Source organism: Nomascus leucogenys, chromosome 3 (genome assembly GCF_006542625.1).
Source record: "Nomascus leucogenys isolate Asia chromosome 3, Asia_NLE_v1, whole genome shotgun sequence".
Classification (NCBI taxonomy): domain Eukaryota; kingdom Metazoa; phylum Chordata; class Mammalia; order Primates; family Hylobatidae; genus Nomascus; species Nomascus leucogenys.
In genome coordinates this window covers 63,075,589-63,097,424 of record NC_044383.1, presented here as the reverse complement: position 1 = coordinate 63,097,424, position 21,836 = coordinate 63,075,589, and positions in this window count along the sequence as shown.

Here is a 21,836-nt window from a genome sequence, read left to right as displayed (position 1 = left end):
AGGTGCTAATCACTGAGAATATTCTGTAATTTGAAGACCTTATGATCTTACCCTGGGTCCTGACCTCTAAAAATGTAAATTCTAGAACTAGGGAATGATAACTTAATTCTACTCAATTACCCTTTGAGTATGTTGTTTCATTTGCTTATTTTTGTTTTCCTTTGTTTTTGGCTCTCCAAAAATCATAATGCCAGAATTCAAGGCATTACTTGCCTGTGAAGCAAAATAGATATGGATTTCTGGAACACTTTGCTCTGAACCAAGAATTGGGATTAGCTCAAGAGAGGAGGCATGTGTAAGGAGATGTTGAGCTTTCTAGCTTCTGCCTTACACTCTGTCAAGTGAAGAAGACTCAAGAAACCAAGACAGTAATGTTTTTTGTTCTCACAGTTTTTAATACCTTAAACCTGTACCAGCGAATACATGTGGAGCAATGTTTGTCAGAGCTGAGCTAGTCCATCCATCAGATCACTTGGTCTTATGGTAAGGGGAGGGAAAACTAAGAAGACTAAAGTATCACATAAATAGTGTATTGAGGAACAGTTAAAAATCTCTATTTTTATGAATCTTTTTTGATTAGTAATATAAATGTGTTTTTCATAACCAAATGCACTGAACTAATATAAAGTTGAAAGGTAAAACTTATATGAAAGCTACATTTCTGCTTCTTTTTTCTGCTGGAATGCCAGATTACAGAGATGTGGACATTTGTGTTGTAACATTCCTAAATCCAAGTTTCTATGTGCTAGTTTCGAGGGAACAGCTGATAATATCTTGCCTCCAGCTTACTGATCCCTGAACCATGGCTATGGCAACGTGTTCTGAAACTAATGGTTTCAGTTTAAGCTTTCTAATCCACCACTCTCCTTCTTCCTAACAGGGCAGAGGGAGTAGAGCCCCTGGCAGGTTAGTTCTGTGGTATTCTGAAAATCATTCCCAGAGACTTAATCAATCAAGCTTCTTCATAATTTCTAACATATTTTAAACAGCAAATTCTATTTAACCATTTTCTGTCTAAGATACTAGTGTTATGTCTGTTTTCTTTAATGAATGCTAAATTATACACAGTATTGATAGATGCATCTTTCCTAGTGTCACAAATGAAAATAAATTTATATGTATTTTCAGCAGTCAAGATGGCTGTGAGAGAGGAAAAGATTCCTCTTCCAATGACTGCATTAAAAATGGCATTAAAAACATACAACGACACAGAGATGAAGAGTCTACTAATCGTTCCTGCAGGATCAGGAGAGGCATTACAATAAGCTTGATATTTGAATGTCATATGAAAAAAGAAATGATTTTATCAGTATGACATGGTGGAGGTGACATGTTTTTGCTAAAAGGAGGAGCAAGCATAAATGCATGACAGTTTGAAATTTCATGATGTATTTAGGGAATCATGAATCTGCTTGTGTGATTGAAGAAATGGGCAAAAGCTTGGACATTGTGGGATACAAGACTTGAAAGGACAATTCGGCCCAGAATGTCAAGTATTTTAATATATTCTAACACCAGAGGGATGGTTAAAAGTGCAAGATATTTTTTTTTGGAAAATATAACAGGACTTGTGTATCACTAGCTGCCTTCAAATATTCAAACTTCTATAATATTAAAAAATAGGTAATTTCTGTGTGTCTGTGAAGAGAAATTTAGAAACTAGTAGATAAAAATTGTAGCTACTAGGTGTGGTAGGTTGGAGTACTGATCTCAATTTTTTACTTTCTCTTTGTGTTGCATTATGCATTCATACCCCTAAGCATGTGTACATGCCTCTTTTCCACTTGAAATACACAGTAAATTCTCCGGTAGTGTGATGCCTCCAGCTTTGTTCTTTTGGCTTAGGATTGACTAGGCAATGCGGGCTCTTTTTTGGTTCCATATGAACTTTAAAGTAGTTTTTTCCAATTCTGTGATGAAAGTCTTTGGTAGCTTGATGGGGATGGCATTGAATCTATAAATTACCTTGGCCAGTATGGCCATTTTCATGATATTGATTCTTCCTACCCACGAGCATGGAATGTTCTTCCATTTGTTTGTATCCTCTTTTATTTCATTGAGCAGTGGTTTGTAGTTCTCCTTGAAGAGGTCCTTCACGTCCCTTGTAAGTTGGATTCCTAGGTATTTTATTCTCTTTGAAGCAATTGTGAATGGGAGTTCACTCATGATTTGGCTCTCTGTTTGTCTGTTATTGGTGTATAAGAATGCTTGTGACTTTTGCACATTGATTTTGTATCCTGAGACTTTGCTGAAGTTGGCTATCAGCTTAAGGAGATTTTGGGATGAGACGATGGGGTTTTTTAGATATACAATCATGTCATCTGCAAACAGGGACAATTTGACTTCCTGTTTTCCTAATAGAATACCCTTTATTTCCTTCTCCTGCCTGACTGCCCTGGCCAGAACTTCCAACACTATGTTGAATAGGAGTGGTGAGAGAGGGCATCCCTCTCTTGTGCCAGTTTTGGAAGGGAATGCTTCCAGTTTTTTCCCATTAATTATGATATTGGCTGTGGGTTTGTCATAGATAGCTCTTATTATTTTAAGATACATCCCATCAATACTTAATTTATTGAGAGTTTTTAGCATGAAGCGTTGTTGAATTTTATCCAAGGCCTTTTCTGCGTCTTTTGAGATAATCATATGGTTTTTGTTGTTGGTTCTGTTTATATGCTGTATTACGTTTATTGATTTGTGTATGTTGAACCAGCCTTGCATCCCAGGGATGAAGCCCACTTGATCATGGTGGATAAGCTTTTTGATGTGCTGCTGGAATCAGTTTGCCAGTATTTTATTGAGGATTTTTGCATCGATGTTCATCAGGGATATTGGTCTAAAATTCTCTTTTTTTATTGTGTCTCTGCCAGCCTTTGATATCAGGATGATGCTGGCCAAGGCTACAGTAACCAAAGCAGCATGGTACTGGTACCAAAACAGAGATATAGACCAATGGAACAGAACAGAGCCCTCAGAAATAATGCTGCATATCTATAACCATCTGACCTTTGACAAAGCTGACAAAAACAAGAAATGGGGAAACGATTCCCTATTTAATAAATGATTCTGGGAAAACTGGCTAGCCATATGTAGAAAGCTGAAACTGGATCCCTTCCTTACACCTCATACAAAAATTAATTCAAGATAGATTAAAGACTTAAATGTTAGACCTGAAACCATAAAAACCCTAGAAGAAAACCTAGGCAATACCATTCAGGACATAGGCATGGGCAAGGACTTCATATCTAAAACACCAAAAGCAATGGCAACAAAAGCCAAAATTGACAAATAGGATCTAATTAAACTAAAGAGCTTCTGCACAGCAAAAGAAACTATCATCAGAGTGAACAGGCAACCTACAGAATAGGAGGAAATTTTTGCATGATTACCATCTGACAAATGTCTAATGTCCATATTTACAAGAAACTTAAACAAATTTACAAGAAAAAACAACTACATCAAAAAGTGGGTGAAAGATATGAATAGACCTTTCTCAAAAGAAGACATTTATGCAGCCAACAAACATATCAAAAAAAGCTATCAAAACCACAATAAGATACCATCTTATGCCAGTCAGAATGGTGATTATCAAAAAGTCAGGAAACAATAGATGCTGTCAAGGCTCTGGAGAAATGGGAACACTTTTACACTGTTGTTGGAGATGTAAATTATTAAACCATTATGGAAGACAATGTGGCAATTCCTCAAGGATCTAGAACCAGAAATACCATTTCACCCAGCAATCCCATTACTGGGTATATACACTCAAAGGAATAGAAATCATTCTACTATAAAGACACATGCACATTTATGTTTATTGCAACATTATTTACCATAGCAAAGACGTGGATCCAACCCAAATGCCCACCAATGATAGACTGGATAAAGAATATGTGGTACATATACACCGTGAGCTACTATGCAGCCATAAAAATTAATGAGACTCTGTGCTTTGCAGGGACCCGGATGAAACTGGAAGCTATCATCTTCAGCAAACTAACACAGGAACAGGAAACCAAACACCACATATTCTCACTCATAAGTTGGAGTTGAACAACGAGAACACATGGACACAGGGAAGGGAACAACACACTGGGATTTGTCAGGGAGTGGGGGCCAAGGGGAGGGAGAGCATTAGGACAAATATCTAATGCATGTGGTGTCTAAAACCTAAATGATGGATTGAATGGTGCAGCAAACCACCATGGCCCACGTATACCTATGTAACAAACCTGCACATTGTGCACATGTATCTCAGAACTTAAAGTAAAATAAAAAATAAAAAATCAATAATAAAAATGCCATTACTTCAACTCTTTTTAGAAAAATTCATGCTGAGTTTGATTATAATAACAAAAATTGTACGTTTGCTACTGAATTTCTTTAGAGATATGACTAATATGCTGCATGTGTCTTGTATAAGATCTTATGTGATATATATTTTAGGATATGGAATGAGGAGAAAAACAAACAAGAAATATTAATTGTATTTATTAACTTCACAGTGGGCTTCTGCTGAAAGTGAAAAAAAAAAACTCACTTCATTGATGCTTACTGTTGATACTATTTTCACTCTCCTTTCAACAAAAATCATTTGCAAATTCAAATTCCCATTGTGGAGCAAAGAAAAGGCATACCTAAAATGTCATACTCATGTTTTATATGAAAACAATGATGTCACTTTCACAGGGTGATAGTCTTTTTTTCCCCCGAGTAGATATTAATGTTCTGAAGTCATATGTAATAAAACTATTTTACCTTAGCAGAAATAGAAAAATAATCATACAAACTATATTTTTAATATGTTGAATAAGCAGTACTTATCTAAAATATTTCATTCACTTTGATATCAATATTAAACTTTTTAGTTAAAGTACACATCATTAAATAGAAAAAAAAACACCTTTAGGTAAGGTTTCAATAACAATTGTCACTATTTTAGCTCTGGTTAAATATATTCTGTATCTCTGAAATAAACACAAAGTTGAATCCATGCAAGTCTTTAGATTGTGCCGTGAATGTTGAATAACACCACATCATTTGATCATGCTTTCTTCATTTTGGTTGACATTTTTATTTCCAAAAATTTTTATGCTTGCAGCTGAAGCTGCAGCTGAAGATCCTGCTGTGTCTCTGAGGAAATACAAAAGGAAGAGAAAATATAAACAGGACACAAAAACATAAAGGTATTAGATCATCAGTTAGTTCCATATCTGGGCCCAGAACTTTATTTGCTCTGTCTCAACTATATATTATTGTTAAGTGAACACTGAAATTTTCAAATTATTCCTTAGTGTGCATATAGAGCAGATAAAGTAATTATAATATATGTAAACTATAAATGTGTGATTAATATATAATTGCTGCTTGCAGGAAACCATATATTTCAGCTTAAGTTTAAACATTTTTTTAACTTCACTCAGTAAATTACATCTAAAATTATTTTGCAATGTGTTTTTAACAAGCGCAATAACAACAATCACAGCCTAGAAGAAGATGACCAAAATTTCTCCAACAATTGCTATCTCAAATTTAGCCAATGTAATTTATAAAGGTGAATATTGAGATAGTGTTATAAGAAGACATCCCTTTTGTGTATTTATTTTCAATATTTATTTTATTTTTATTAAAACCATTCATAGTTTTTAAACACATCTGTGATACTGTAATGTTTAAGGAAAGACAAAATATATAAAGAAAACAAAACTGCTTAAAAGAAAAACAACTGTGGGTAGAAAGACGACCTGAATATGTTACATAAAGTAGTAAACCAAAGAATGATAAAGGCAGAGTGAATTACATGTAATCACTGATAACTGCAATTTAGAACATAATCTAATGCATATCTCTCCTTTCTCTTCAGTATGTCTCCCCTATAGTCTTCCTAGATTTTGTACTATGTGGAAAAATATGACTACTTGGAAGCAAAATCAAAGTCTGGGAAACCACAGACTGAACTGAATAGAAAGAAAAAGGCTCTATTCTGGGTGACTCCTAAATTCTTTTTATGGTACTCAAAGAGTATTTTGCTAAATTTTGTAGAATAAGAATGTTTAAAGTCATTAAAAACAAATCATTCAAGTCTAGAACTACATACCTTTAAATAAGTCATTGGTAATGTCTTTTACTTGCAAATTGTAGTCCTCAAAAATTAATAATAATTCTGATACTATTTATTCCATATATAAAGGTTGGTTTTTATTGCAGTAATGTTACTATCAATACAAAGGAACAAGAGAAGTAATAATTTAATAAGTAGTAAGTAATAATTTGTTATATATCAATTATTAATTTAATTTATTATGAATACCAACCACTCCTGTAGAACTTAAAAAACTCTAAGCACCTTACATGTTTACTTAATTCCATTTAACTAACGCCCGTTTAAAGAATAGAAAACTGATGACAGTGAAGCAAGCTGTGTAATTTACCCAAAGAAACACATCTACTAAAGTAGAATAGATTAACTTAGATTCTATCCTAGACCACCTAGCTAGAATCTGTTCTCTGAAAAACAATGGCATGTAAAAGAAATGTGAAGAGAAAAGTGGAAGAGGATAGAACTGACATGGGATAAAAGAAAAAGTAGGAGATGATTAGATAGATAGATAGACAGATCGATAGATGAGGAGAGTCATAAAATATTTGGCTCTCAGATTTTTCTGTTAAAGAACAGTGATGACTTTGTACCTTCTCCTCTTCAGCCACCTTCCTGCTGTACTGTCTGTTCAGAAACTTACACTTGGGAGACAGCTCAAATACAGCATCAAGGACGCAGTGCTCAGACACTTCAGTCACACACATCACAGGGGGTAAATCAAGTGCACTGATTGTTGATGCAAGTAATTTTAACATCTTTATTTTTCCTCTGATGGGTGAGCAGAGAGCACTGGCCTCTTCTTGAGCGATTACAATTGCATAAAAGAGCCATTAGCTTTGGGTTGTTTTTCTATAGAAAACATCTTTTGCCATGGGTCACAGCTTGTTTTATTTCAAGGAGATTAATCCTTCTGAATGAAAAAGATAAATTTATGGCATATTATTTCTGAGTGGTTCTCACAGATGTGCAGAATTAACCAATAATGATGCTTACTAATGCTAGGGAGGACAAGGGGTATTCAGTCCCAGTGTTGCATTTGTCATTCAGGGGACGGCAGAGGCCTCTTCAAGGATCCCATATACACTTCCGTCCCAATTTCTGTGCATTGAACTATTGATTGAGGAACAAGGATTTACATATCCTTTAACCAGGGAAGAGGAGCAGAACACTGCCAATACATCTATTGTTTAATCTTCCACATACTTATGGATCTGTATACACTAATTTTTCTCAATTGCTTCAAACAGAAGATGGGGTTACACCATTGGGTGAGCTGCTGTCCCCAACACACCTACATATATCTTCTTGGAGCCTAACTTTTAGTATGTGTGACACATGTATACATAATATTCAGTATGCATCCTAGGGAGCTGAAGATGAGGGGTATGTTATGCCAGAACAGGTTTCATTTGTTTTGGCTCTTCCTTTTTTCAAAAGATAAGTTTCCTCCCAGAGGCTTGCAAAAATATCTATTGGTCCATTCTTGCAATTCAAGAGATATGCTTAATCATATCTTGCTTTCTCCAAGAACCAGGCTGGGACTCTGTTACTTATACAGTATATCATTTCTATAGTTAAAAAAAAATGACAGAAGAAAAGCAGGTTGCAAATAGACACTCAGGTAACAGTTTCATGTTCTACCTTTCCAGTCTTCCTAGAAACAGTTTTTTCAATAGTCAAACAATGACTTGAGAAATAAAATTGCACTTCTTCCAAAAACCATTAAGTATATTTTTCTTCTCTGTTTAACATATACATTGATCTTCTCTCCTCAATTTAAGATGAATTTATACCCCAGGCACAACCCTGCTGCTTCTGCTTATTCATAGTGATTTGAAGTAGTCATATTATACCTTTTTTACATCTCTACGGTTTCATCAGATAAAAATACTGAATGATGATAATATAATTTTCCATTTTATGGAAAAATTAAATGAATTTTTGCAAATCTTTTGGTGTGAAGGAGTTTTTCCAGCTACCAGTGGTCTTTCTTAACTTCCCTTTCTATACCAGTGTATCCTCATTTTCCAGATCTCTGATATTAAAGTCCCTCTTGGATCAATCCAACCCCTTTTCCCTATTTATATCAACTTCTTTGGTGGCATTTTCCAGTCTCAGAGCCTTACTTCTCATCTCTAGCTAACGACTGACAGATTAAAATCTTCAATGTAGACCTCTCCCCAGAACTCGTGCATCTAGTTTCTCTGTTGAACTGCTTCTTCCACATCTCATAGCATCTACAAAATTAAAGGTCTGAAAACAAGATCCTAAGCTTCCTCTCTGAATCATCTCAGTCTAAGTTAGTGAACCCTCTACACGTCCTGCTGCTCAGTATTATTATCTCTTGAGTCAGAATCGATCCTCTTCCTCTAGAATATAAGCATCAAGAGGGCAGAATTTTTTTTCTGTTTTATTTACTTATGTGTCCTCAAGACGTAGAATGGTATATTGCAGGTTCTTAAAAAATGTTGAATTAAAATGAATACTTATCTTGAAGCATGCATCTAATTAGTGAGAAAATAAGGTCCGTTTTATTTATTTATTTCAGATTCCAGAATCTGAGCACTTGTTATCTCCATGCATAACACCCTCGTCCAAGACACCACCATCTTGTGACAAGATTATTGCCATAGTCTCTTGTCTCTACCCTTTTTCTCTGGAGTTTATTTTTAATTCAGTAGCTAGAATGGTCCTATTAAAACACACGTAGCTAACTGCTCTACATAAATCCCTCTAGCTTCATAACCTACCACTACAAGTAAAACTTAACTACTCAAAACAAGATCTCTTTACCATACTTCTGGCTGCATCTATTAATTTTGCTTTAGTCATTCTTCTCCAGGCTCATTCATTTCTCACTGTTCCTCAAACTTAAGTTTCATTTCTGCTTCTGGGGCTTTGTACTCCCTACTTCCTCTCTCTGGAATGCTCTCCTCTCATATGTCTGTAGGATTTACCCCCTTATCACCTGTGCATTTACTCAAATATTATGAATGAGGATTTTCTTGACCATGCTAATCTAATGATAACCTCTGCCTCCAATCCCTGATGCAATATTTTGCTTTGTCACTTATGTCAACCGAACACACATTCTAATTTGCTTACTTTTTAAATTGTCTAGCTTCCCCACTAGAATAGTAAGCTCCACGAGAACAGGCAACTGTGCTTTATTTAGATAAATTATCACTAAATATTACTGATAAATCATCAGTCCCAAGAATCATGTCTGATAAATAATGAATTTGTTTACTTATCCCAAACCTCACTTTCTTTCTAAGGTTGTCCTTTTAATTATACCTGAATTATTTCATTAGCCTTCTATTTGGTTTTCCTGTATTTACTTTTATAGTTCTACCGTCAGTAGCTTACAAATAAAGCCGAGACATATTTTTTAATCATGACTTCCTCCAGTGGCTCTCCATTTCTTTCTCTATGTTATTTTCTAGTTATTTCCTTCACTGCAACAATTAATATCCAAACTTATGTTGTTTATTATGTTTTCTTTTTTATTAAAAGCATAATTCCACAAGAATGGGGATGTTGTGCACTTTAACGTTTGCCATTTGCAATATCTTAGCAAAGTAACTGATGCATAACTGTCCTTCAAAAAGGATTTTTTGAAAAGATAAATGATGATAAATCCTCAGTGACAAATATAACTTAAATGCTGGAATTATGGCATGTCTGAAATAAAATGTGTCTCTGTTCCAATAACACATTTTTAAATAGAGAAAAACTTAATAATAATGCAAGTTATGTTATAGTCTAAAATACATCAATTCAGAGGTATAGCATAAATTTGGAACACAATTAATGCTTAACTATGATAATTCTATTTTCTTGAACATTGAAATTAAATTCAGAAGTGGAATATTACTGTCAAAACTTTCACATCTCTGGTACCTAGCTTTGGAAGTTATTTATATGGGAACTGTAATTTGTATTTTAGACAGAATTCATCATTGTAATTTGTTGAAAGATGAGAGGATGAAAGTTAGATATCTGTAAAATAAAATGAAATGGAAAAAGTATGCAAAGTGTGAACAGCTTCTAACATATTTTCATTTGTTTCCATTTGCTTGGACTTTCATCCGTAAAATAAATTAGATTGCGATCTCCCATAAACTTGAAATTATGTGAATTTAGTTACAAAATTTTTAAAGTCAACATAGTTTTACATATTTCTCATAGAGAACTACTTGGATTAAGATGAATTCTTGTAATAATATTGTTCTAATGTTAGTAGAAATGTAATAATATTTTACATCATCTCATGTGTTGTTAACTGGACTTTAAATTTATTCTTTGGACTGCTCTCTTTAAAAACCAAGAAAAGTAATATCAACAATGGAAAAGAAGAGAAAATGTCAGACTCTGTCATTGTGGCATTAATAAGAAACAAAGACGAATACATATTTGGCATCCCTAAATATCTGGATAACTTGGAACCCAAGATGTTACTCTAATAAAACTACAATATTAAGTATTTCAAAATTTTAATTCCCTACTCAGCTGCCTTATCTGGACTTGGAGTCTCCTCATCTAATTCTTTAAATATTTTACCAAACATCTAAGTATTTTTTAAGAACTTAAATAATAGCAATTCATATTTTTCCCACTTCTAAATGTGAGAAAATCTGAAATAATGAAAGAAAATTAAACAATGGCCTCTTCTCATTATTATTATTCTTTAGTTTCCTTATTACATAACTCTCTCTCACTTTTCATAGGAAGGGATAAAGTAATTAGTAAAGTAATTTGTTTATATTTGAAACAACGTGAATATAGTTATAAAGTTTTTAAAGTCAATGTAGTTCAATATGTTTCTCATAGTGAATTACTTGGATTAAGATAACTTCTTTGAAATAATATTGTTTTCAATTGATAATTTTAAACAATTAAAATACTATGCAAAACCAAACTAGTATTATATCCTCTGAATTTAGCAACAAATTTATCAATTTATTAATATCACACTGATTTTCTGATCTTATAGCCTATTGATCCATTACATACAACAGTGTATATTCTGAGAAAGGCATTCAATGGCATCTTCCAAACTTATCGATCATTGTTCTATAGCCTTGCTTTTAGGACCAGGTGCAGGCTCTCCAGTTACCCTTTCCACATAAGTTGTATAAGTGGCCTCAGTAGTTCAACTAAAATTAGTTCAGCCTATTTTGTTGCTCCTAGTGACAATCTGAACCTGGAGAATCACAGCAGGATAATAATTCTGCTTTATTGCTTTAAATGAATTGACAACTTCTGCTTCCTGTATAGCAGGAGAAAGTACAGAATATGTATTTGAGTTGCCCATATGTGTGATTAACATAAATAGTATTTATCCTCTGTTGGATACAAAATTGATTGAAAACAACATGGTCATCTTGTGTCTGATTCATCGAAAATTATTTTAATTATATTGCTGATACCATGGTTTTTTTTTTTTTTTCCTGTAGGGCACTCACCCAGATGGTCTGGTACTTCCCAACCTATATTAACTAGACAATTTATATTTGTCACCTTGAATTTCCTTTAGATAAAAGGATGAGCATAGACTCAATATATAATTATACAAAAAGACCTCATTTAACTTGGGGTTCTACTTCCTTCGCATGCTTATATATTTAAAAAATAAATTGGGTTAAGGGAAAGATGACTGATTAGCTCATAGATCTCCAAAGGCATGTATTCTTTTTCTACATCATATAATTTCTTAAGGATGAATATCTCTTAAGAATCTTTTAAGAATCTTTTAGAAGACCCCAGATATTCTGTCTTTTCTTCTCCCTGGAAAGATGTATTTATATTACAAATGGTAAGAAACCAAGGTTCTTCTTCCTCTTGTAGGAGGGGGATAGTCTCAATTCTATGTAAGTGGAGGAATTTACATTTCTAGGTACACCTCCCAGAGTCAATCCTCCTGTACTTCTAGGTTGTGACATCTGGTTGTCACTGTATTACCTGTAGGGTGTTGTCATGAGAGACTAACTCTGCAAGGTTATTCTAGCAGTGTCTTAACTCTGTTCTCTGAACCAGTTGGCTTGTGTTTCTGCTTACAAACACACACACACACACACACACACGTGTGTGTGTGTGCCTGGTGAATTTCGAATTTGTATAATTTTCCTAAGTATTTCTTCCTAAAGTTGTTCTGATAATTACATCTAAATTATTTTATTAGCCTTCTAACTGATTCTCCTGTCTCTTCTTTATAGCTGTGTAGTCAATTGCCCACAAATAAATCAGTCATATTTTTCAATCATGCCTTCCTTCAGTGGCTCTCCATCCTTCTCTGTCTCTCTCTCTTTCTCTAGTTGTTTCCTTCATTTCACTAATCAACATCCAAATTTATGCTGTTCATTATGTTTTCTTTTTTATTAAAATCAGTATATAAACCAATGCACACACAGATAAACTGCTATATTTTAGGAATTCAATAAATATTACTTCTCAACCCCAACCCATCATAATGAAGCCTTACTGTTGATATATTGATAAATTATTTCACCAGTTCACATGTATTTCCCAGTGGTTTTCTTTCTGAAAGATCCAAAAGCTTAATAAACACACACACACACACACACACGTTTTGAAATAATATATACAATCAAAAATTACAAATACATGTAATCACAAATTTTAATATATAATTAAAATATATATTTATAAATTCTGAAAAGTCTGTAAGTTTATTATATATAAATCTAAAATATATATAGATAGAAAGATCAATATGTAGTTTTAGATAGGATACATATAGATTGATGATAGATAGATAGATAGATAGATAGATAGATAGATAGATAGATAGATAGAAAATAAACTTTCAAACCCCCTCAGAATTTCTGATTTTTTAATAGGGTGTAGATCCCTGGGTATAGAGAGTGTGTTATCTCTCTCTGGATAACAAATTTGACTGATCGCTTGACATCTATATTAAGAAAAACCAGTCCCTAAAACTGAAATTGTCAAAGTATATTAAATGAAACTGAATTTGGGCTCTAGAAGTCTGCATATGAATCCTAAGTAACAAACTGCAACCTAATTCATTATGTAAACAAACTGAAAATCAAACTTAGGTGTTCCAGCCGATTACAGCAGCTGAGCAGTCCACAGACTGTCTCTATATGTCACTTCCATTTTCTGTACATCATTTCCCTTTCTTTGTCCATAAATTTTGCTTAACCATGTAGCAGCCCTGGAGTCATTCTGAATGGTTCTGGGGGCTGCCCAATTCACAAACTGTTCATTGCTAAATTAAACTCTATTAAATTTAATTTATCTAATGTTTTGTTTTCTTTTAAGAGGAGTACAAGCTGAGAGAACCTTATTCTCCAAGGCAATATCTGTTAAGACTTGTTCCTCTTGGAACTTGAATCTAAGAAAGAGACCTAAACATGTGTATCATATTTTCCCCTGCCCTCCATCCATGGTTTCACTTTTTGCATTTTCTGTTACTTGTGGTCAAATGTGGTCCAAAAATATTAAATGAAAAATTACTAAAATAAACAATTTATAAGTTTTAAATTGCATGCCTATCTGAGGACTGTGATGAAATCTTGCACCATCCAATCTCCATCCTGCCCAGGACGTGAATCATTTCTTTGTCCAGCATAGCCGCACTGCCTATGCCACCCACCCATCAGTGACATGATAGTCTTCTCATTTATTAAATGGAAAAGCAGTGTATATAGAGTTCGATACTATTCACAATTTCAGGCATCGACTGAGACTCTCGGAATGTATGTCCCACAAATAAAGGGAGACTAATCTATTTCTGTTTTTATTTCATGATACTGTTTATTGTGCTGCCTTTCTTAGCTTTAGTTTCTTCATCTCTAGGAATAGGTATATATCAGGAGCACATAATTTTCCTATCTAATGCACAAGTCCATTATTAAAATTGTGACAATCTGATAGGAACATATTAAGCTTTTGGATGTGCTATATCAATGAGGTTTTTGAGCTATTTATATTTTTCCTTGTACATGTTTAGTGTTCTACTTCAAAATGCTTTGAAGAGTAAATACATAATTTAGGAAATGTTGCATATTTTACACATACTTGAAGAATTACAATATTGTATAATGCAGAGAGTTTTACACAGTTTAATACTATCATTTTTTTTCTATTCAGAGTTCAGCCAATCATCTACTTGACCAGAGAAAGTTGTTTTTACTTAACAGCTTTACACAAAATTTGTCATGTATTGTAAGGAACAACAGCAAACTGGCCAGAGCTCTCAGTAAGCATTCTATTGACTCCTATAAAAATAATGAGTGTTGCTACTTTCTAGTTCTTCTATTAACTCAAAAAAAATCTCCTTTTTGTGGAACTATGTCCACCTTTATGGTTTCCTTTTTCTTTCTTTTTTTTTTTTTTTTTTTTTTGGCGGTGGGAGTGGAACACTTTTATTTAATTGCCATGCTCTTTCTTCACTAACAACTTGGTTAAAGGAGGATAAATGAATGCTGTGAGATTTGAAAGGTCTGAGGAAGGCCTAGTGGTGATAAAGAAACTTTAGCAGTGCTAGTGGATTTTCCATTCTTTATTATGTACCTCCTAGGTTTTTGAAAGTTAAGATTTCACTTAAAGGAAACCAAAGATTGTTGTCTTTGGCCATTCCCAATTCTGTTGTAATTTCTGCAGATTCATAATAAAGGGAAAAGGAAAATGTAATTTCAGTGCCACTTTTATTTCTCTTCTCTGTGCCTCATTATTTGGCATCAGGAGATGCTCACTGATGCCAAGCTGTTAAATTTTAGACATTGCCAGTTCCGTTGGACTGGTGCTCTATGTCCTTAGACTGAGGCTATTACAGCTCTTGACTACTTTTTCCTATCTCTTCTTTTCTGCGCTTAGCTCCCTAGGGGCTGTTCAATCAAGACTCAATAAAAATTGTTGAACTGTTCCGATTTTTATTGAGAGCCTTGATGCTATAGCCCCACAGGAGCCCACTGAAGAAGGGATTATCCTCCTTATCATAAAGAGGCAAAGAGAATGCCAAGGACAAGAAAAGGCATAAAACCAAAGGCTGCAATGCTATGTAATTGATCAACTCAGCCACCTTTACAAAGAAGGAAGCTGAATAAGATACTAACATCAGAAGAAAGCTGAGAATCTAATATAAAGAATTAAAGTGTATATTAAGAAGAGTTTTCATTTATAACACATATTTATTCATTTTTACTTACATAGATTAAATAGTATCTATTAAGTAGAATGGTTTTCTTCAGCTAAAGAGTGCAGTGTATCTTGATATACAGGAATTCATTTAAGCAGTATTTTATGCATATGAGCCCCTCTATTAAGACAGATGATGCTTTGATACTTTTTCATTATACATACATTCAACTCCAACTTCTTAGCAATAGTCTCAAAAACTTTTGTTTTGCGAACTGACTATATGAAAAGATTAGGTAAGCTCTTCTTGCCTAATATACAAAACATCAACAATGTCTAGAACAACGTTTTAGATAAAGAGTTAAATTTTATTTTCACAGATTGCATAGAAAAAATGTAAAATACAGTGTATATCAGCTGAAATGACTTCATGTGTGGGAAAAAGAGTCATAATTTGGATAACCAAATTAGGAGAACCAAAGATGTCTAAAAATGAACCAAAAAATCATATTAGCTTCTCATTCACCTATTCACTCAATTTGATCAGGCACTCTACTTTGGACTAGGGATGTAGACATGCATACAACTCAAACTCTCACCTTGAGGATTATATTTAAATCAGTTGAATGTACTACATAGTGATGTATAGACAGATTCAGGAAAATGAATAATAATGTTTGTGCTAATAGAGACTGAAATGTGATGAAACAATGTGATCATTTGGTTTTCAATAAGAATGATTTATTGAGGAATTATAACAGTAAATAATAAAATGTTCTCTCATTGTTTTATATCCTTTTGGTCTGTGCTAGGTTCTGTAGAAAATGAAGATTAACAAGGCATTTCACAGAATGAATGTGTTTGTGTTTTATAAATTTTACATAGAACTTGATAGGTAAGCTTCTCTTGACTAAAATACAAAATGTCAACAACATCTGGAACAACATTTTAGATTACATAGTTATTACATTTAATTTTTATATTATTGTCAATCCACTTATATAAAAATAAAATGATGCTTTTGATTCCCCAAGAATAGAAGATTCATTGCCAATTTTTATATATTCCTTGCTCAATTATTCTTACAATAGCGTCCTACAACAGAAGGGAATAAACTGAATGATTATCATTACCAACATCTCTAGCCTGAAGTTTTTCAACTCTGTTTGTGTCCATGTTTCTCTCCTAGCTGCTTGAAAAAAAGGCAATGCTCATGCATCACCCTTGCCAATTATATCATACTCTTGGGTGCTGTGTGGGCATGTGAATATTTATAAACCTGACCAGGTAAGTCTAACATGGAGTCAAGTTTGAGATGCACAATTTTAATGCTAATTTAAAAAGAAATAGAGCCAAGATCATCTTTAATTATTTAGTTTTCTTGGGCTCTATTTCATTAATTAGCAGTCACAAACAACTTTAGACACTGTGGAAATTATATTTTAGAATATTATAGGTGGTGTGCCACAAAAATGAGTGAGACTTTACATATTAATAAAAATAATAAAAACATTTAATAAAATTTAAATTCAAAATGAATAAAATGGCAACATACTTCTACTAAAACTATGAATTAAATTTTTGTGTCAACAATCTTTGAAAACTTTTACTTTTGTGATGCTAGAATGTTTTTATGTAAACTTCATATGGTATTCCATAAAACAGAAGGGAGGTAAATTTTGTTACTGTAGGAAGATGTAGGAGAAAGAAAAATACAGAGATATATGTGAATGGACATAATAACTTATTTTTATTAAGATGTGAACACTGAAACTTTATTATAATGAATTGGGGTTGAGAAGTAATATTTATTAAATTTCTAAAATATTAAATGTTAGATTGCTAAAAATATAAATTATCTTATTTGATTATCAAAGTAATACTGTGAGGTAGAATATACTTTATAGATAAATCAAATAAAGCTTACATAAATTGTTTTGAGATAAAATAGTTCTCAGACAACAGAGTCAGAATTTGTATTCAATTTTATATGACAAGTCCTTTTTATCTTTTTTCTTGAATTTTATGATTTGTTTTAAATAATTTCAATTTTACAGTAAAACAACAAGTAAGAGACTTTTTGTTTTTCCTAGGACTTTTGAGAGTAAATTGCTAAATGAATGTCCCTGTCATCCTAAAATCTCTAGTGAATATTTCCTACAGAAAAAAAAAGATTTTTTTTATGTAATCAAAGTATCAACACAAAAATCAAGAAATTAGCATTGATATGTTATCTTCTAATTCTGAATCACTATTTGTGATTCCCTAATTATTATAATAATGTCCTTCATAGGAAAATGATTCAATCTAGAATAATGTGTTACATTTAGTTATTAGTCTCTCTACTTTCTCTCATTCTGTAATAATTCCACAGTCTTGCATTGACATTCATGACCTTGAAACTTTTGAAGTTATCAGCAGTTGCTTTAAAGAATGGGCCTCAATTTGGGTTTGTTTGGTGTTTCCTCATGATTCAATTCTGGTAATGCAATTTTGGCAGAATATCATAGGAGTTATGATGCATTGTTCTCATTGAATCCATTAGATGGTGCACAATTTAATTCCCCCCATTACTGGTGATGTTAACATTGATTACTTGACTAAGGAGATATCTGATGACTCTACACTAGTACTACAGAGTGTAATGACTCTAGACTATTTTTCCTTTTGTAAACTTAGTATTTTGTGGAAAAACTATATAAATATTTCATTTAATCAAATGTTATTCACCAACTTTAGCACCGTTTCCTCTTTTCTTCTTGGTTGAATTACTTATTAATGTAATAGTTTTGCTGTATGTGATACTGTTTAGTAAGATATATTGAATGAGGGAATAGGTGTATGTAAAAAAATAATATTTATTTTTCTGAGTTAAATATTCTCATCAAGAAAGTATTTTGCTCTCTTCTCTCAGGCTTGGACTTAACCTGTTATTGTCCTACTTAAATACCTTTTAATGTATTTAATCTTTTCTGCTGCTTTGTTTGTTCTAAGTTACTGCGATCTGAATCAGAAAATCATATAAACGAGGGTTAAAGACAGTTCGGTAATCCCTGTGGACAATCATGAAAACTAAGTTTCCAAATATATTTAGCCTGAGTAAACTAATTAAAATGGAGTTTTCTATCTCATAGAGGTGGTTCAAAAAACGTAAGCGAGCATTCAAGGTATTTCCGAGTGTTTCCTGCATCAAAGAACACGCGAATCTAAGGAATGTTAGCTCCCTCTCCTTTCCTCAGGCCAGTTTTTTTTTGTTTTGTTTTGTTTTTTTGAGAGGGAGTGTTGCTCTGTCCCCCAGGCTGAAGTACAATGGCAGGATCTCGGCTCACTGCAATCTCTGCCTCCCAGGTTCTAGCAATTCTCCTGCCTCAACCTCCAGAGTAGCTGAGATTACAGGCGCCCGCCACCACATCCAGCAATTTTTTTTTTCTTTTTTTTTTCTTTTTTAGTAGAAATGGGGTTTTACCATGTTGGTCAGGCTGGTCTGGAACTCCTGACCTCAGGTGATCCACCCGCCTTGGCCTCCCAAAGTGCTGAGATTACAGGTGTGAGGCACTGCGCTCCTCAGGCCAGTTTTTAAAAAGCAGGTTAAGGAAGACAGTCATATTTTTGTTGTCTTTATATTGCTTCCTATTGTGATCACTGTCCCCTAATATACACCTCCTCTCTTAGACACTGGATGTTGATTTTTAAAATCTTCTTTACAGAGATTAGGACAGAAACTAGTCATCTTTTAAAGAAATAGAGGTAAACATAAGATTATTGTATTCATTAATACAAGCACACAGATACTCTTTGAAGCTGAATGTCTAAGGGAAGAACAGCAAAGATAAAGGGATCTTAAAAAAGTAGATCACATGGTGTGGTGTATGTGTGTTATTCTTATTAGACTGGGGAGACAGAAAGAGTTGAAACATTTAAACTGTGATCCAAAGCATTTATTAGCACTTGAATTAAAGAGGTATTCAGATGGAAAGAACAGATCTTATGCTTAGTAAGTATGCAAAATTAGGAAAGTTTATGGCATAGTCAGGAATTTAAAAAAAAAATGTTTAGTAAATTTGGAGTGTGCAGTGGGAAGAATGAGATGTTCCTGGAGAGAAAAACAGAACCTGAATTATGAAGGACTTTTCTAGTCATCTAAAAGAAACTGGGTTTAAAGCCAAGAGTTTTTAAGTGGAGATAAACATGATCAAACACAAGCTTTCAGAAGAGTGCATTGCAGTGAGGGTTAGGACTGGGAAGATGATGTATCAATGCAAAAATCTTAAGGCCAGTTGCAAAGCTGTGGATTATTCAGAATAGGAATTTTCGTCTTAATGTGAACATCTGTGGTGGATTTGGATGAATAGGGTGAAGGGATTCTAAAGATATTTTGAAATGAATGTTTATAGAACATAGTAACTGGATAGGGCTGAGGTGGAGGTGAGGGCCACAAATGAGAGTAAGGCATGCAGTAATGCCTTGTTCCCCACCTCAGCTATTGAGTGAATGATAGTGCCTTTCATTAACAGAAGAAACAAAAGAGAGAGGGTAGATATGTAGGAAATGGGAGAGATTTTAGCTTTGAACAGGCTCAGCTGTAGGTATCTGTGGGGCATTTCAATGGAAAACTCCAATAGGCATTTAAACTTAAAGAGCTGCAGCTTACAGGAGAGATTTAGGCTGGGGATACGGATATGAATGCCGTAAACAAGACAAGGACAATGAAATCTCCTAGGGAGAGCAAGTGCAGAGTCAGGAAAATAACTGGGATAAATCTCAACATTTAAGATGAGTCAGAGGGACTGATGTCACAAAAGCACCTAAAAGGGAGCAGCAAGTGAGACGGAATAGCACGAGGGGGGAGTCGTGTCACGTTACTGAGTGCAAGGCACTTAGCTGAACATTTCAAAGTTACCTCCGATGTTTGAAACCCCAAAGCAAAACAATGTGGTTTGTGCCACAGGGAAGCAATTCTGTCTAGATGCAATTTTTAATGTAAACAGCTGTGGGAGGCTAAAAATAAAAAATCAAGAGTATACTTAGCTTTTTCACTCAAGATAAATAGCACCGAGGATGTGGTAAACAGAGCAAAGTGTTTTCAAGATATTTTAAAAGAGTAAACCAAACCCTAAAATTTATTATTTTTTTAAAATTTCCAGAAATTATCCTATTTTATATTTTATTCTATAGAGCATAATTTACTAATATGTTTTCATTTTAATAGTATACTTTGAGTAGAAAAAAAATGGAAACATATTGGGAATGTTTCTTTATAATGCCTATACTAGGATTTGTTACTCAGATCTTAGCTACCTAATGAGGAGGTAAGGCAAAATGGAATGAGCTATTTCAAATTTCTGCCCCAAATCCTTGCAGAAAATTCTCTCATTCTTTAGAAAAGCAAGTAAATTGAGTCATCTTCATCTGCGGTTCTTTCAACTTTTCGTTTCCAGCACTGGCATTATAATCTTAGTGTCTGTGGATCGTATTGCATGATACAATAACAGCTGCCATGTATTTCTGATACAGCGTAACTGTCAAATACTCAATCTCCCTTTTTTCAGACACACCCAAAGAAAGGGCCCCAACTTTTAAAGATGGTGTATTTCAGCAACAAGGGTTTGTATTTTACTGTGTAAGCAATGATCTTACTATGAGGTGATATAATTACTGACTTAATAATGTATGCAATTTATTATAGATATGCCAAAAGTATAGGTTTATAAAGTGACTTAATAAATATTGATGTATAACAGCAGATACTAGTACCCAATTCCCATTTTCCCCTTCCCAAACACAATTTTATATAGGCAACAATCTGTAGCTAAAAAATTTCATACCGCGTCTCCTATATAAGTAGACAAGAACGTGTGAGTGGGCACTAGTCAATGAGAAGTGACATGAAGTTCTTGGGTGGAATTTCTGGATAAGCTTTGTTAAAGAGAATGAGACAGCAGATTTATATATCTTTGTTCCTCCACTCTTTCTTTTACTTAATGCATAAAGTATAGTTAAAATAGCTAGCGCTCCAGAATCCATCTTATAGGCATTTGAAGCATGGTGTAGAAGAGAGCTGAAATGATTCTGTTTCCCTGACAACACTGCAGTGCTGTCACTAGCTTCTATCTCCTACACCAAATTTTTACTTATAGGCAGGAAAAGTACCCTTCTATTTTGGCTTGAGCCACTGTTTGGGGCTTTGTGGAAGGCTGGAAATGACTTCTGAAGATAGTCAAGACCTAATCCCTGGCACCTGTGAATATTTCTTGTATAGAAAAGGTGACTTTTTGTATGTGACTAGATTAAGGATCTTAGGGTAGATAATTCTATATTATCTCTGTGGACCCAGTTTCATTAGAAAAATTCTTAAAAGATGGAGGCAAGGGAAGATTTGATTACATAGACAGATGCTATGCTAGAGCTGCTGTTTTTGAACATGGTAGAATAAGCCATAAATCAAGGAATGTAGGTCTAAAAGCGAGAAGAAAAAGCAGGAAAATAGATCATCTCCCTGATCCTCCAGGAGCAGTGCAGGTCAACTAACTCTTTGACTTTGGCCCAGGGAAACTGATTTTGGCCTTTCGGTCACCAGAACTTCAAGAAAGTAAATTTGTGCTGTTTGAAGCTG